The sequence below is a fragment of the Aedes albopictus genome, chromosome 1, assembly GCF_035046485.1.
Source record: "Aedes albopictus strain Foshan chromosome 1, AalbF5, whole genome shotgun sequence".
Classification (NCBI taxonomy): Eukaryota; Metazoa; Arthropoda; class Insecta; order Diptera; family Culicidae; genus Aedes; species Aedes albopictus.
In genome coordinates this window covers 38,658,882-38,673,922 of record NC_085136.1, presented here as the reverse complement: position 1 = coordinate 38,673,922, position 15,041 = coordinate 38,658,882, and the positions used below count along the sequence as shown (strand labels likewise).

The window sequence follows — 15,041 nt, the reverse complement described above, 5'->3', positions numbered from 1 at the left end:
AATGACACACTCATAACATTTCTTGTTATTAAATGTTTCATATGTTCGATGACTTTATGATGTAATAGCAAATCTTGTTCTTCGGTTATTTTCAGTGCTAAACTAGCAAATACTACATCAATACCAAACTCTGCTCAAGTACAGTGGCGTTTCGGTTTTATCACTAGTCGTTTTAATCACTACTCGCCCAAATTCACGGTTTTCTGTTCGATTTTATCACGATTTTCATTTCGTTTTTATCACACTTGTTTTAAAACATTCCGAAATCAATATAAAATCAATACTGCATTGTCCAGTCCACCAAAACAGTTAAAAAATATTAGCTACGACTTATATATTTTGCAACTGAACAATTTTGGCTAAAAAATTTACATTTATTTCTCGTTTCGCCAAATTCACGGTTTCGTTTATATCACGGTAAAATTTTTTTTGACCGTGATGAAACCGAAAAACCACTGTACCTCCAAATGTTATTGTGATGTTCTCATAACATTTCGTACAATAACGCTGCAATAACAATTTTAGGTATTAGAGCACATGTTGCTCTTCGCATGCACAGATAAAACAAAACGTGTAAATTTACGCCAAACATAATGCACATAAAGGGAATGCCAACAATCGCACAAATTTACATGATTATAAAAAAAATACACATGATGTTTTCTCTATACATGTAAATTTAATGGATCACGGAAACCACAGAATGTCTGGATCCCTGCCTTCACGAAACAGGCAAAAATAATCGAGATAAACACCGAGGAAGAAATGAAAAACAATGTTCAATAAACATACATGCTTTGTTTTATTCAAAATGATTCAAATCTATAACACATGATATTGGCACTTCACTTTGATTGTTGACATTCTTTTCTGACAAGGAACGATTTTTTGCACTTTCCACTGGCATCGTTTGCTAATCAGACTGAGTCAGCAATCGCCGCCGCTGCCTCCACTATTAGCCACTGCAGTAGATTGTTCCGTTCCTGGTTTGGATGGCATCGTTCAACTTCTCTCAGCGGGAACATCGTCGAAAAAACATATTCCGTGATGCACCCGTGCAAACGCGATTGGTCGATGCCTTCCTCACGTAGGCTCTGGAATCGGAAGAGTTTATACGTTTATATACAAAATGTCACCGTTTTGCAATATTCCAACACTTTTGCACGAACCGTGATTACGATGACCAAATGTTGGCACCTTTTTACTGGTAAATTAGCTGGAATCAACGAAATTTTAATCCCTACCAAAACTTGGATAATTTTTCGCACGGAACTCAAACAAACAATATGGCTGACTGACAAGCCAGCGCTGCGGCGATCGTCTAAGCATCAGACATTGATTTTACATGAGAATCGCGTAAAGTCACGACAGAGTCAATTGAACTTTGGTGCGTTCGTTTAAGATAATATGATTTATCGCTCAGAATTGAGGATACACATTTGGTTTTACTCCAATTGAATGCCTAACGCCATGTGTATGAAATTCAATGTAAATTTACGCTAGATCAAAGATTGCGGTGAGTAGCATTCCACTAATAAATCATTTAAGCTTCAGTTAATATTAATTATTTTTTTCTGTGTGGTATTTGTAAGGTATGCCCTTCTGCTCGGGTAGTCTTGCACAACTCACGGAATAGATTTTGAAAATCTCCGATCAAGATCCAAAAAACCCGTCAAGGAATTCAAGAGGAACTGCCAAGAGATTATTCGAGAGGAAATACGGAAGGAATATTATGAGAGATCAGCGAAGGAACTCTCAAAAGCATCTCTGGAAGAATTCCAGAAAGAATCTCTGAGGATTCGGGCTCTACATGGGTAATGCTCATTGATCGAGCATATCATGGAGAGCTTGGATAGCCGATGTCTAGGGTTTTATTTTAAAACTCCAGTGATTTTGAAAGAATTTATCAGTTCAAACCCAACACCAGCGAAGTTCCGTCGTTTTGGTTTCTCGTGCAGTGTGTAAACCACTAGCTCCTCCACAGAAACCCCTTCGATTCAATTATATTTTCCAATTTCGATTCTTTTTCCAGCTGATTTTTTTTTCATCCCTGTTCCCTTCAGGACAGGGATACACATCGCTCACAGCCTCAGCAACCACCTTCGCATCCATCGGTGGAATCGAATCTCGTCGTGTACCTACTGATAGTCGTCGTCCTGCCCAAAGGATAGGAAAATTTTCCATCGCAATTTCCCACCATCCAACCCCTGGAGCGGAATCGGAAGCACGGGGGGACGTGTAGGTGTGTATCAGTAAATGTACCCGGGATGTTTGATAGGATGATGGAGGGTAGAAACGATGCAAAAAACAGTGTGCACCATTAAGCAGCGCACAGGAGCCGGTAGGTGGATACAGGTGATCCACACAGGGCACTGAAAAGACGACGACGACGACGACGACATCGACGACTCCCGGCAAGGGAAAAATGTCTGCAGGTATTTTCAGCTAAATGGGAAATTTTATGCATGACATGGGATATTCGGATGGAATTACAATTAAGCATTGCTTTCGGTAGCTGTCGTCATCCATCGAGTAGTGAACGGCAAATTTTCTTCCAGGGCCTCGTGGCCCATAGGAATCGAACGTCGTCTCGTTTCTAATTCATGCTCGGTGAAGGTGAGAATAAAAGCATAACGAAACGCAACTCCGGTGGCCAAGGACCTATGTGGCTACGCCCGGAATCAGAGTTCAAATGCAGCCCAGGAAAAAAAAAAGACGCGAAGAGTGAAAGCTGAGGCAGTTTGCATTTTTCGGTTAAACAAACCTACCTGACTTGGTTGCAGTCGTCGTCGCCATCATTGCAGTTGCATCGCGGGACTGGTATAGGAAAATGAGGGAGTAGTTTGCATACACATCTAGCGAGTAAATTGCATAGCTCGAGACTGATCCACCTAAAATAAATTGCGAACGTACAGTAATATAAAGTATCATTATTACATTTCGAAGCATTGCGATCAAGTGGGCAGCCGTCAATTCCCCTTCCGTGATCGATTCACCGTAGACCTACAGCGTAATGTAATCAGCAAAGCCGACGATTGCCACTTCCACTGGGAACTTCAACTTCAACACCTCGTCGTACATGACATTCCATAACACCTGACCCAGGATGGAACCTTCCGGGTCTCCTAATGATATGTGAAAGCACTTCCGGCCCACCTCCGTGTCGCTTCTGGAATTAACTTCCGAGAATCTTGTACAGGTTGCGGGTATCCCCAAACGCAGGAGCGCATTGGCATTTGCCGTCCAACTGGCGCTATTGAACGCATTCCTTGCATCCAGAGTCACTACTGCACAGTAGCGAATCCCCCATCTCTTACACTGGAGCGCTATCTCGGTGGATTTTGTAACCGACGGAATAGCGTCTACGGTCGATCTCGTCTTCCGGAAGCCAAACTGTTTACTCGAAAGACCATTTACATCCTCGATGTACCTCAACACCTTTCCCGCCGAGTCGATGAGGCATATTGCATATTGTCTATATGTCGGCAGGTCTCTGGGTGGTTTTCCTGCACAGATAAAAATAATGAGATTTACATGTCATGTAAACTTCATTTCAGTCATGTAAACTTAGTGTTATGATGGTTTACATGATATATCATGTAAATTTGTGTTATATGTCATGTAAACACTCAGAGTCATGCTGAATTACACGACATATAATGGAAGTTTACATGATATTCTATTACTTTTACATGATATGTCATGTAAACTTCTGGGATATCCCACGCTCCAATTATGTGCATTATATGTCACAGAACTTTACACTCTTTTTTCGATCTGTGTGGCTTTGGCTATAAAACTAGGCTATGCCGCTTCCAAACCTCCGCAAAAACTGCCTCGTCCAGACGTTTCTGCATAGCTGACCTAAACATCCAGGGAGCCTCTGCAACAGTTACTTTTAAGGCCAATTTCAGAACTCCGTCCGGACCTGGGGCCTTATAGGCTATAGGACTTTGCTATCCCCGCAAGTCCCTCAACGGTGACCCTTTCCTCATCGCCAGCCCCAGTCCCCAATTGTCCTGGGGAAGGAGGCCAAGCACCAGGATCCTGACGTGATGATCACCTCCAACATATCTGGAGACTGCTCTGCAGAAACCATTACACCACATGTCTTGGCCATCACGATCCTGTAGACATGACATCACCCCACGGATTAGTATTGGCACTCTGACAGAGACCTCTCAAAGCCGGTGTTATGGCAACACTGAACCACCCCATCCGTTTGCCGTACCTGGAGCTCATTCTCTGGTTCGACGTGAGTGACTTGAAGCCTGTCACTGGACTGTCAAAAGGACGGAGACAGATCGATGTTGATGGACTGCCAACGTGCTCGAGTCGCATGAAGAATTATATTAATTATCATCGAATTATTGGATTCATAGTGAACTATAATGTAATTTTTGTGCATTATTTGCTAGTTCAGTGGATGAAGTGCGTTATATAGCTGAAGGAGTTTGGGTATGATGATAGATACACCGATAATCGCAGTTGCATGACTGTCTTAATTTCTTAGGTTAACCGCTGTTATATTGTCCCTATATATGCCGGTCGAACGGCTAACCGTTGACCTTGGACTGTATAGATCACGGCAAGGTAAAGCGATAAGAATTTATCAATGAAGATGCATAGAATTCAACCATTATAATTATAGGAATAAGGGCTTGATCAGGACTCACCATTGAAGGCAGAGAATTCTTATTGGAACGGTAGAAGACCATGTAAGCGCACTGAAATTGCTTTTTTGGGTTAACACTAAAACTTTAAATACATTTTTGTTGAAAAATATGAGAGAGTTAGTGGATGCCCGGACCGTCCGACCTAAACTTCATGTAATTATTACTGTGGAAATCTCCACCAGCAGGGTTGCCACATATACAGATTTTTATGTAATCATACAGATTTTCTTGCAGCTTTTCATACAGAATTCTGTATGTACAGATGTACAGATTTTTGGAAATGATACAGATTATACAGATTTTTCAGAAACTTACAGAATTTCAAACAGATTTTTCGCGTAATATTACAGATTTCATACAGATTTTTGACAAAAAATGGTGATACAGATTATAAAGATTTTTGAAAGGCAAAATACAGATTTAAATGTGGCAACACTGTCCACCAGACGTAATTATTACAAGTGCCTTTCTAGGCAACCAAGGCGGACATCAACGATCCAAAAATGGAATAAATATTGTGGAAATCTCCACCGGAAATATTTGTCCCAGGACCCTTTCAGAGGAGACGAGAGTTCTGTCAGAGAGAGAACTCTCAATACAAAAAGCGTTATTTGAATCTTTGATATCGATCTGAAAGCCGCAAGAGCCATGCCCTGCCACTAAATGTATGGCGACCTAACTACTCTATCGATGCATAAGCCTGGTCGCACATCAGTGCATTTGTGTGCGTTAGCACTCCTACACTGAACGAAAACCCCATCCCGAAATCGACTGATTTGTCCGACCATCCAGTCCAAATTACCAAAATCGTGTTTTCGAATGACGAATCAGTCATACGGCAATCATCCTAAAAAGCGGATGACGACCATCTTATTCGCGCATGAGTCGACGCACGCTATGTGAATGAATATTAGTAGCAGAGCGAAGGCAACACAGATGCATCAAATTTATTCATCGATAGCGTAACAAGTTCCTTGTTTGTTATACCCGCGACATTGACGATTTTGCGTTGCATGTCCTATTTCTGGACATGCCATTTTTTTGAAAAAGGGTGTCCGCGAGGGCACCCTGGCCACTAAGCACATCATGTTTTAGAAGGCTAGCGGATATATGATTGTTATCAATCGCTAAAAAACAAGGTTGCTCGACCATATGGTCAGCATTCGATTTTCATATAGCTGTCATCCGATTTTAGGATGACATCATTCGGTCGGTGGACCTTTCGGTTTCCGACCGAATGTCGTTAAGGGGCGTGATCGTATCGCCTCTCAGTCGATCTTGGGCGGGGGTTTCCGTTCAGTGTAACACTCCCGCCACCTCTCTGACAGTTGGCTCTTTAACTCCTGTAAACAACCCGGGCCACGTGGTCACTGCCAGCATGGCACTGACAGCATTTTCCTACACTGAGAATAAAATACTTTTGAAATTAAGAAATGCTAATTTCAACAATTTTAGCTTTGAGCTGCTGTCGAGTAACTCCGCTGCTACTTAGATATTCACCAATCCGAACATTTCTCAAAGATGAGCTAGGATGCCGCTACACTGAACGGAAACCCCCGCCCAAGATCGACTGAGAGGCGATACGATCGCGCCCCTTAACGACATTCAGTCGGAAACCGTATGGTCCACCGACCGAATGATGTCATCCTAAAATCGGATGACAGCGAAATGGAAATGGAGTGTCGACCATATGGTCGAGCAACTTTGTTTTTTAGCGATTGATAACAATAATGTCATCGCTATCTTTCTAAAAAAATATATGCTTAGTGGCTAGGGTACCCTTGCGGGCACCCTTTTCCAAAAATTTGACATGTCCAAGATAGGGCATGCGACGCAAAATCGTCAACGTCCCGGGTGTCACGATCAAGGAACTTGTTACGCTATCGATGAATAAATTCGGTGCATCTGTGTGGCCTTCGCTCTGCAACTAATATTCATTCACATAGCGTGCGTCGACTCATACGCGAATAAGATGATCGTCATCCGCTTTTCAGGATGATTGCCGTATGACTGATTCGTCATTCGAAAACACGATTTTGGTAATTTGGACTGGATGGTCGGACAAATCAGTCGATTTCGGGATGGGGTTTTGGTTCAGTGTACCCATAATTGCGGAGCCTGTAGGAAACCCGATTCTGCCGATGCGGGCATGGTAGCATGTGATGATTGCTGCGTCTGGTTTCACTACTCTTGTGCCGGTGATACCCGGAGTCGCAGATCGATCCTGGAAATGTAAAACCTGCCTTGCACCTCTCGGGACGACACCACTCAACACCGCACTGAACGAAAACCCCATCCCGAAATCGACTGATTTGTCCGACCATCCAGTCCAAATTATCAAAATCGTGTTTTCGAATGACGAATCAGTCATACGGCAATCATTCTAAAAAGCGGATGACGATCATCTTATTCGCGTATGAGTCGACGCACGCTATGTGAATGAATATTAGTTGCAGAGCGAAGGCCGCACAGATGCACCGAATTTATTCATCGATAGCGTAACAAGTTCCTTGATCGTGTCACCCGGGACGTTGACGATATTGCGTCGCATGTCCTATTCTGGATATGTCATACTTTTTGAAAAGGGTGCCCGCAAGGGTACCCTTGCCACTAAGCACATAATTTTTTGAGAAAGATAGCGGTGACTTTATTGTTATCAATCGCTAAAAAACAAAGTTGCTCGACCATATGGTCGACATAATATTTTCATATCACTGTCATCCGATTTTAAGATGACATCATTCGGTCGGTGGACCATACGGTTTCCGACCGAATGTCGTTAAGGGGCGTGATCGTATCGCCTCTCAGTCGATCTTGGGCGGGGGGTTTTGTTCAGTGCGGAGCGAGCAAGAAGAACGCTAAAACCGCCGCTGCTGGTAAAAGGGGTGAGGATGGTAAAAGTGTTCGCAGCAATGTTTAGCACCTACAGCAGGTAAGAACGGTGCTAGGAACGCCCCTCCACCAAACGGTGCCGATTTTAACCCGAAGGACCCAGCAAAGGATGTCGGCATAGCGAAGTCAGTGAGAACCACTTCGTCGAACGCCAGATTACAAGCGCAGATGACCTTATAGCGCTTGGAGGAAGAAGCCTTGCTGGAGAAACGCAAGATGGATGAAGAGCGAAGGCAGTTGGAAGAGGAAGGAGCCTTGATGGAGAAGGAGCGAGCAATTCGCAGCAGAGAAATTGCGGCTCAAGAAAAATACATTCAAGCGAAATTTGAACTAGAAACGCGCCTTGCAGAAGAAGACGGTAGTGCCCGTCTGAGTGTCGCAGTTCTTATCTCAGTATTTAGCGCGTCTTTAGAAACGGCGAACACCGCTCGTCGTTCGTTTCGCTCTTTCTCAGATCGTGCTCGCTGCATCCGCCGCATAGCCCGTAGGCAGACGCGGCACAGGTCCGCAATAACCCGGTGGTCTCTCATTTCTACGATGGACATGCCTAGGCATGGTCGCATCGCACGCACGTGAGAGCACCGCTACCACCCAGACAACCAGTAATCGTATAAGATGTTGCATAACATGATAAAGTGGAGGCCATATGCGTGCATGCCTCTTTTTAGGCGCATGTAAAATGTACGCATATCGCCTCCACTTTATCATCTTATGCAACATCTTATACGACCACTGGTTGCCTGGGCAGCTCGTCACCGCTTAAACCGAGTAAGTTTCGCTCACGGAGGAGCGCCTCCCTAAATACCTCGTTGTAGTCGATACTGGCGATTTGGTGATCGCTGTGAGTGTAGTCATCGTCTACCCTCCAGTTCGAACTATTTGTTAGACCAGGACTACAAAAAGTAACATTGGCCAGATCGACATCTAGCATGGCAACTGGCCAGTGTCTTTAGCATCTGACCCTGCTGGTTCGTAAAGCGGCTTCCTCATTCCACGGCCCAGGCATTGAAGTCATCCACAATAACCAACGGCCTTCGCCCTGTCGGCACGGTCGTCATACAGTCCAGTTCTGCGTGAACTGCTCAATAGACCACTACGGAGGCGTATCTATAACAGCTACAAAAGAAGACCCCGATTACTTTGGCGACCGCGAAGCCCTCGTAGGTAACAGACAACAATTCCTGGACGGAGTATTTACCCGTCATCCACATCGCCGCCATTTTTCCGGACACTACTAAACGTGTCTTTTAATTATCGGTATGTTTCCACTATGGTGATGATATCCATCCCCCAATCAGAAACCGCTACAAAACGGTGAGTCGATAAGGAGAGCGTCCAACATAGCTCTGGTCCTCATAAGTTCCTACATCATGCTTCCACGGGTCAAGTGATGACAAAGACCGTCAGTTGTGTGCTTAGCTGGTAGTGCAGCCTGTGGGCACTGTTTTTCTTCTGATTTCAGCTAGATTGAGGAGGAATGTCCCGAGCGTCTGTTCATCAAGGAGGTGCGGCTTAAACAGCGTCTGTTCTGGCGCCCAGAGGCAGAGTATGAAATACTCATCCACAGGAAGTTATCCCTAAGGTGGCAGCCCCACCACGGTAGATAGCGGACCTTGGGCCAACAACCTACTATTCTCGAAATCCAAAAACCGTTACAGAAACCGAAAATGAAATAATATGATCTAATTCAACGGCAGTGCTCAGGACTGAAAGTAAGTTAGTACTCAGAAACCACCTGACAAAGCAGTTGCTGAACTGCGTCACAATAGTTCAGGTGCAGCTGCGTTATCAGCACTGTTATTTATCCGGAACAGCTCTTCTGAAGGCCGTGCACCTTGGACTACCCGTTGGGTGCTTGTTGTTCACGGATTTTCCGGAACAAATCAAACACGTGGGTGAACTCGTACAGCCTTTGTATGTGTCAGGGCTTTTGCAGTCCCATGACTTGTGTCCTGGTTCCAGACACCTGAAGAAAACCTCCGGTGGCTCGTGCAAGGTTAGTTGGCATATTGACCAGCCCACCTTGAGCTTCCTTAGAGTAACGGACTTGTTAGCGTCCGTCACAGGTAGCTGTACCAAGGCCACCTGTCCCCCCCTGCCGGGCCCTTTCGTAGCCTAATGGCAGCGATGGCCACCTGCACCTCGACCGTCAAGGACCTCTTCCGCCAGAATTTTGCCGGCTGCGCCATTGAGCTCCTTTTCACGCTTGAGCTCGAGGATCATCTCACCCGTACGAGTACATCCCAGATCTCTGAGCTTGGCGTCGCTTCGCATCATCGCCTTCAAGACGTCCGAGTACTTAGACTGTTCGGTCTTGATTACAAGTGCGTCGCCCTTTTCGCGCTTGGCACCTACCCTCCTACGTCTCCTAGGTTTGGTGTCCCTAAGCTCCTGCCCATCTAGCGGTTTTGTTTTTCTTCCTCTGCTGCTCAACTGTAGTCCAAGGGAAGTCCTCTCCCTGGTCCGCGCTACTTTGTAGTTGTTGAGGGCCTAACAATGGTCGCAACCGTCTGTTCTCTTCCATCCAGGACGGGGCAGCCTTTTCAGCTTTAAAGTGAAGATCTCCATCTAGGTAGACGTCGAAACCTATGCTTTCACCGGTTATGCCACTGCTGCAGTTTCCACAAGTTTCTTGTGGTCTTGCTTGGCCGACTTTCGAAGTCGCAACAGGGCCTGCTTGAGGTCCTTGCTTATATTCGACTTCGAGGACGCAAGGTCAATTATGGAGCCAAGCTGCTGCACAGTTACCTCCATCGCAGAGAGCCCGTCTCGCTTTTGATTGATGGCCCCCATCAACCACGCTATTTCTGTGGATGCTATCGATTGTCCACTATCTCCGCCGACAGGCTAGCCGGGAAAGGAAACGGACTTCAGATGCTCACACTACATATATAACTCTCTACTCTTTCTTCCTCTCCTCTCCTTAACGGAGACCGAGTCAACCCGCTTCACGCGATAGGGTTGGTCTCGCCGCTAGCAACACCACTAGCTTTTTATTCAATTTAAGACTCATATTTGATCCCACGAGTGACACCTTGAATTGGAGTTAGTAGCCCTATTTTAAGTCGGCAGCTACACGGTTTACGGCGAGCTTGATCGCGGCAATCTGCGTGCCTGCCAGCCGGACTTTTTCACAGGCGGATCGATACGCTTGGTGCGGCTGCGATCTCCTCTGCGTCAGTGATCTCGTCTAAATTTTTACACTGGAGAGCCGCCTCTGCCGTTGGGACTCTTACCTGCACTTTTTCACCCAATACCTCGTGAGCTAGTGCTAGTGCTAGTCTGCCTCAGTTTTGAAGACCAGTGCGTTGCTCCGTTCGCGCTTGCGGGCTGGTTTCACTTTTTTCAATTCCTTCTTCTTTCCAACCGTAATCCAAGGGTTCTCCTTCCCTTGATCCGGTTGGCCTCCGTTCCTCTTAGCATTGGCCTCTTTTTGGCTTGGTTTCCCTGCCTCTTGCGCGTATTGCAACCGGCTTGGCATTCTGATTACTCGCGCTTGCCGTCCCTTTCTTCTTCTTCGGCTTTCCCCCCGTCTCTGCCAGACGCTTATGGGCCGCGTCTACTCGGCAGGTTTCGACCATGCAACTCGAGCCGTGGGGCGGTTTGATCTCTTCGCTACGTCTCCGGTGAGCAGCATGATTTCGTGCTGCATCGTCGCGTTGCCATCAAAGAGGAAGCGACCCGTTTAGGTGGACCCTCCTCCCTGCTCGCGCCAGCCGTACTCCGCTTTTCAACCAGGAGATCGTACTCCTTCTTGGCCAGAGCCAGCGAATTGCGGAGCTTCAGCAGACCCTGTTTCAGTTTCAGGTCCTTCCTGATGTTAGTACGTCCGCTCGTGCAGCCGATCAGCTCGTACAGCTGTTCGGCAACTATCCACTACCCGTTCCCTCTGTCAGTCCACTGTCGATCACATTGTTTATGGATTTAGTAATCATTTCTGTTGGGTCCCCCCTAGAGCCGCTATCCCTGACTGCCAGTGAAGTAGTCGCCAATAATGCTGAACCTGGACATTCGGGGACCTGGACGAGGGTTGGCACAGGCCCTTAGGGGCTTTTCATAAATGACGTAGCATTTTTCAACCAATTTTCAACACCCCCTCCCTCCTCGTAGCCTTTTTTCCCATACCTAATACATGGCTCGTAGCAATTTCAGGGATTCCCCGCTCCCTCTAAAATTCTACGTCATTTATCGACGAAACCTATGGGGACTGAGCTCAGAGCCGGATCAGCGCTAATCAGAATTGTCCATTTGAACCTATTTCTACCCAGTTAGTTGCCTAAGCTGGGTACAAGCCAGGAAAAGGTAAGGTAACGCCACCGTTTTATGGGATGGAAGAAAGCGCCGACATTAGTCCATCCGCCGTTTCAAATCAGTGTCACCCGACCTTACTAAAAGGATAGAATGCCCATCGCTACCAGCTCACTTGTGCATAGTTAACTAAGCGTGTACTATAAGGTGGCCCACATTTATATGAAAAACAAAAAAAATCGAAAAATGTCAAGTCTTACTTCCCAAATCAGTTGTTTCGGGCTCTCAGAAGCTACGTATGGGAAAACGTGGTCAAATATATATAGAAATCTTAAGTTTTCGATTTTTGCCGCTAGGTGGCGCTTTTAATGATTAAACCCCTTGGTAGATGACTATATGCCAAAAAACTTTCTCGATGACCGCAAAATGATCCGATGGCTGTGAAAAATAAGTTATACCCTAGTGTACCATCTCAGCTACCAATTACAAAAAATGGCCAGTATTCCATAATCCGGAACTTACTAGCATCATTCCTGATGTGCCCGAGGGACTCCTAGCTGGGCTGTGACACTTTGGAAGCGGTGCCATGTCGCTTGTACTGAGTTGTTTCTGGATGTGTGGAATTTATGGTGAGGCCCAGCAGAGCCCACTCTAGGATAGGATGTGACACCTGCAACTTCTCTGTCTAATTTCACAGCTTGCTGTCTTGTTCCGCGTTGCTAAGATTATTGGTCCCCAAATTGGTCTCTTTTGGGCTGACTAGTTGTCGTATCCTATCATAGAGCCCACTACGCCTGCTCCGCTTGAGCAACCCGTATACCGTGCTCAGTCACTTCCCGGTACCAAGGGTTCCGGCTCATTTGACCGAACGCCATTTGGCCGAACGCCATTTGGCTGAAAGGGTCATTTGGCCGAATGCCATTTAGCCGAATGCCGTTTGACCGACAATAAATGATGAACTTAAGTGACCATGTCACTATTCCTCGCATCAGTATAACTCGAAAGAACAGCATATGATTCAAAGAAGGAAAAATCTTTGATAACATATTGACAGATTCAACGCCAACTCATCCCTGAATGTGAAAACTAGAAAGAATAGCCTATGATTAAAAGAAGGAAATATTTCTGATGATCATGTTGGTAGTTGGAATGTCAAAAACTTCCTTTGAATTCTTTTGAACATAATTCGGCCAAACGGCTTTCGGCCAAACGACCATTCGTCCACACTAATGTGTGTATATTGTTCGTGTAGGCTCCCACCTAAGGGGCGGTTCATAAACCACGTGAACTTTTTCTGGTAGGGAGGGAGGGGTCTGGTCAAAGTCCACGTTCCATATAAATTTTTGTATGGACAAAAGTCTACGAGGAGGGAGGCGGTTTTTGAGATTGTCAAGTTTTGGTCTACGTGGTTTATGAACAGCCAATAATGGACCCGATGGTGTAGAATGCGACAAACAATGAGTTACTGCAGTTTAACTTAACGAGTTAAGTTATGTAAGTAGAGTATCTGGATGACGTCGTGATCATGGTTGTATGGCGCAAATTTCCCAAATGGAGGAGGACGTGCCTCTGGAGCTGACCTACAGATTATGATAGTCGTGGAAGTATGAGCCACGGAGGTGGTCGAAATGGTAGAGTACTGAATGTGCGAGAGGATATAAGTCCATCACAACACCAAAGTGTTGATTATAAACAACCGGAAGGAGTTATAGCGCAGCAGGTCAACAATACAGTAGGAGAACTTACCATAAACTCGCAGTGACAAGCGATCTTGGAATGATGATTAATCTGGGCTTGTTAGAGGAATATCTTTAAATAAAAAGAAAATCGGGTTAAGTACGGTTCCTTTGAATTCCACTAAGAATTTGCATCCTTTGACAGATACGTATTTCGACCTCAACTGTAAGGTCGTCTTCAGTGTCTTGTACTTGACTCGACTGTACTTAACCCGATCTTGGAATGTTAATCGACGACAGACAAAACTTCAACATTCACGTCAATCACGTCATGTCAAGCCAAGTCCTACTGTATACATTCCCTAAAAAATCCTCAAAACATTTTTCTAATAATACCACCAAAGGTTTTCTTAGGAGTTTTTCCAGAAAGTTTTTCAGAAATTCCTTCTAGGATTTCTCTAAGAATATCCCTGGAATTTCTTCAATGGGATTCTCCAGAGCTTCATTCAAGAGTAATGACTGAGACTTCTACAGGGATTCTTCAGAAATATCTTCAGCGATTCTTTATGAAATTCCTGGTCGGGTTGCCTTTAAAATGCCTTCAAGGATTCCTTTAAAAATATCTCCAGATACTTCTTCAGAATTTTAGAGATACCTTCATGAATAGCAATTTCTTCAAAATTTCTTCCATGGAGTTTCAAAGAAATTGCCCCCAGCGGGTTACCAATCGATCAACTTTTCAGCTTGTTGCAATGTTTGGTTCCTAAGGTTTGTGCTTTTGAAAGTTCAAGGTGTGGCTTTGTTTTAAATTCACCTTAAAAACCACTCCTGCGGTTCCGTTAGAAATATCTCCTGGGATTCTTTAAGAGATTCCTGCAGAAATTGATTAAGATATTACTTCAGGTATTTTTTCATAAGCTTTTCCAGCAATTTCACAAGACCTCTCAAAATCAATGACATACGGAAAATATCGACGCAGTTTACCTTATTTAGGCATATTCACGTGAAAACTAGCACATTTAGCTGAAAAATGTTCAATATTGTCCAATTTTGGAGAGCTTCGCCTACTGGAGGAAACTCTGATACTATTTCTGGAGGAATTCCTTTGACAAATTCTTATCAACACCATAGGAATTAAAACATTTTAAAATAATTCTCGGAGGGCATCGGGCTGTGAAAGGCCCACAACAAGACCGAGTGAGTAAAAGGAATTAGGAGTCATTGATGCACGCAAAAACTGTGATACACTAAAACCTCAATTTATGCATGTTATTTTTATGCACTTTTACTTTATGCACCTTTTTCGAACCCTGCATAAGAAGAGGGAAAGCTACTCCGAATCAATATTGTGCATAATAATATATTTAACAATGACGGTAACTATTGCAACAGCTGTCAGGGAATGTTTATAGGGATGAGCAAATGGAAGCCACACGGGAGTTACAGAGGATCCCAAGGGGTTTCCGCGGGATACCAGGTGTCTGAGGGGGTTTTCGAAAGCATTGCAGAGAGTTCCAGATGATTTTCGACGGGTTTTGGAGGCGTTACA

General features: G+C 44.9%; 1 long non-coding RNA gene across 1 annotated transcript; it reads right to left on the bottom strand.

The window, feature by feature from the left end:
- Positions 1-778: 778 nt before the first annotated feature.
- On the bottom strand, positions 779-1,576 carry LOC134284806 (uncharacterized). Its single transcript, XR_009995952.1, has 2 exons — positions 1,170-1,576; positions 779-1,094 (listed from the first exon to the last, which is right to left on the bottom strand). It is a non-coding gene; the product is annotated as an uncharacterized LOC134284806 (long non-coding RNA).
- Between the last annotated feature and the right edge of the window lie 13,465 nt (positions 1,577-15,041).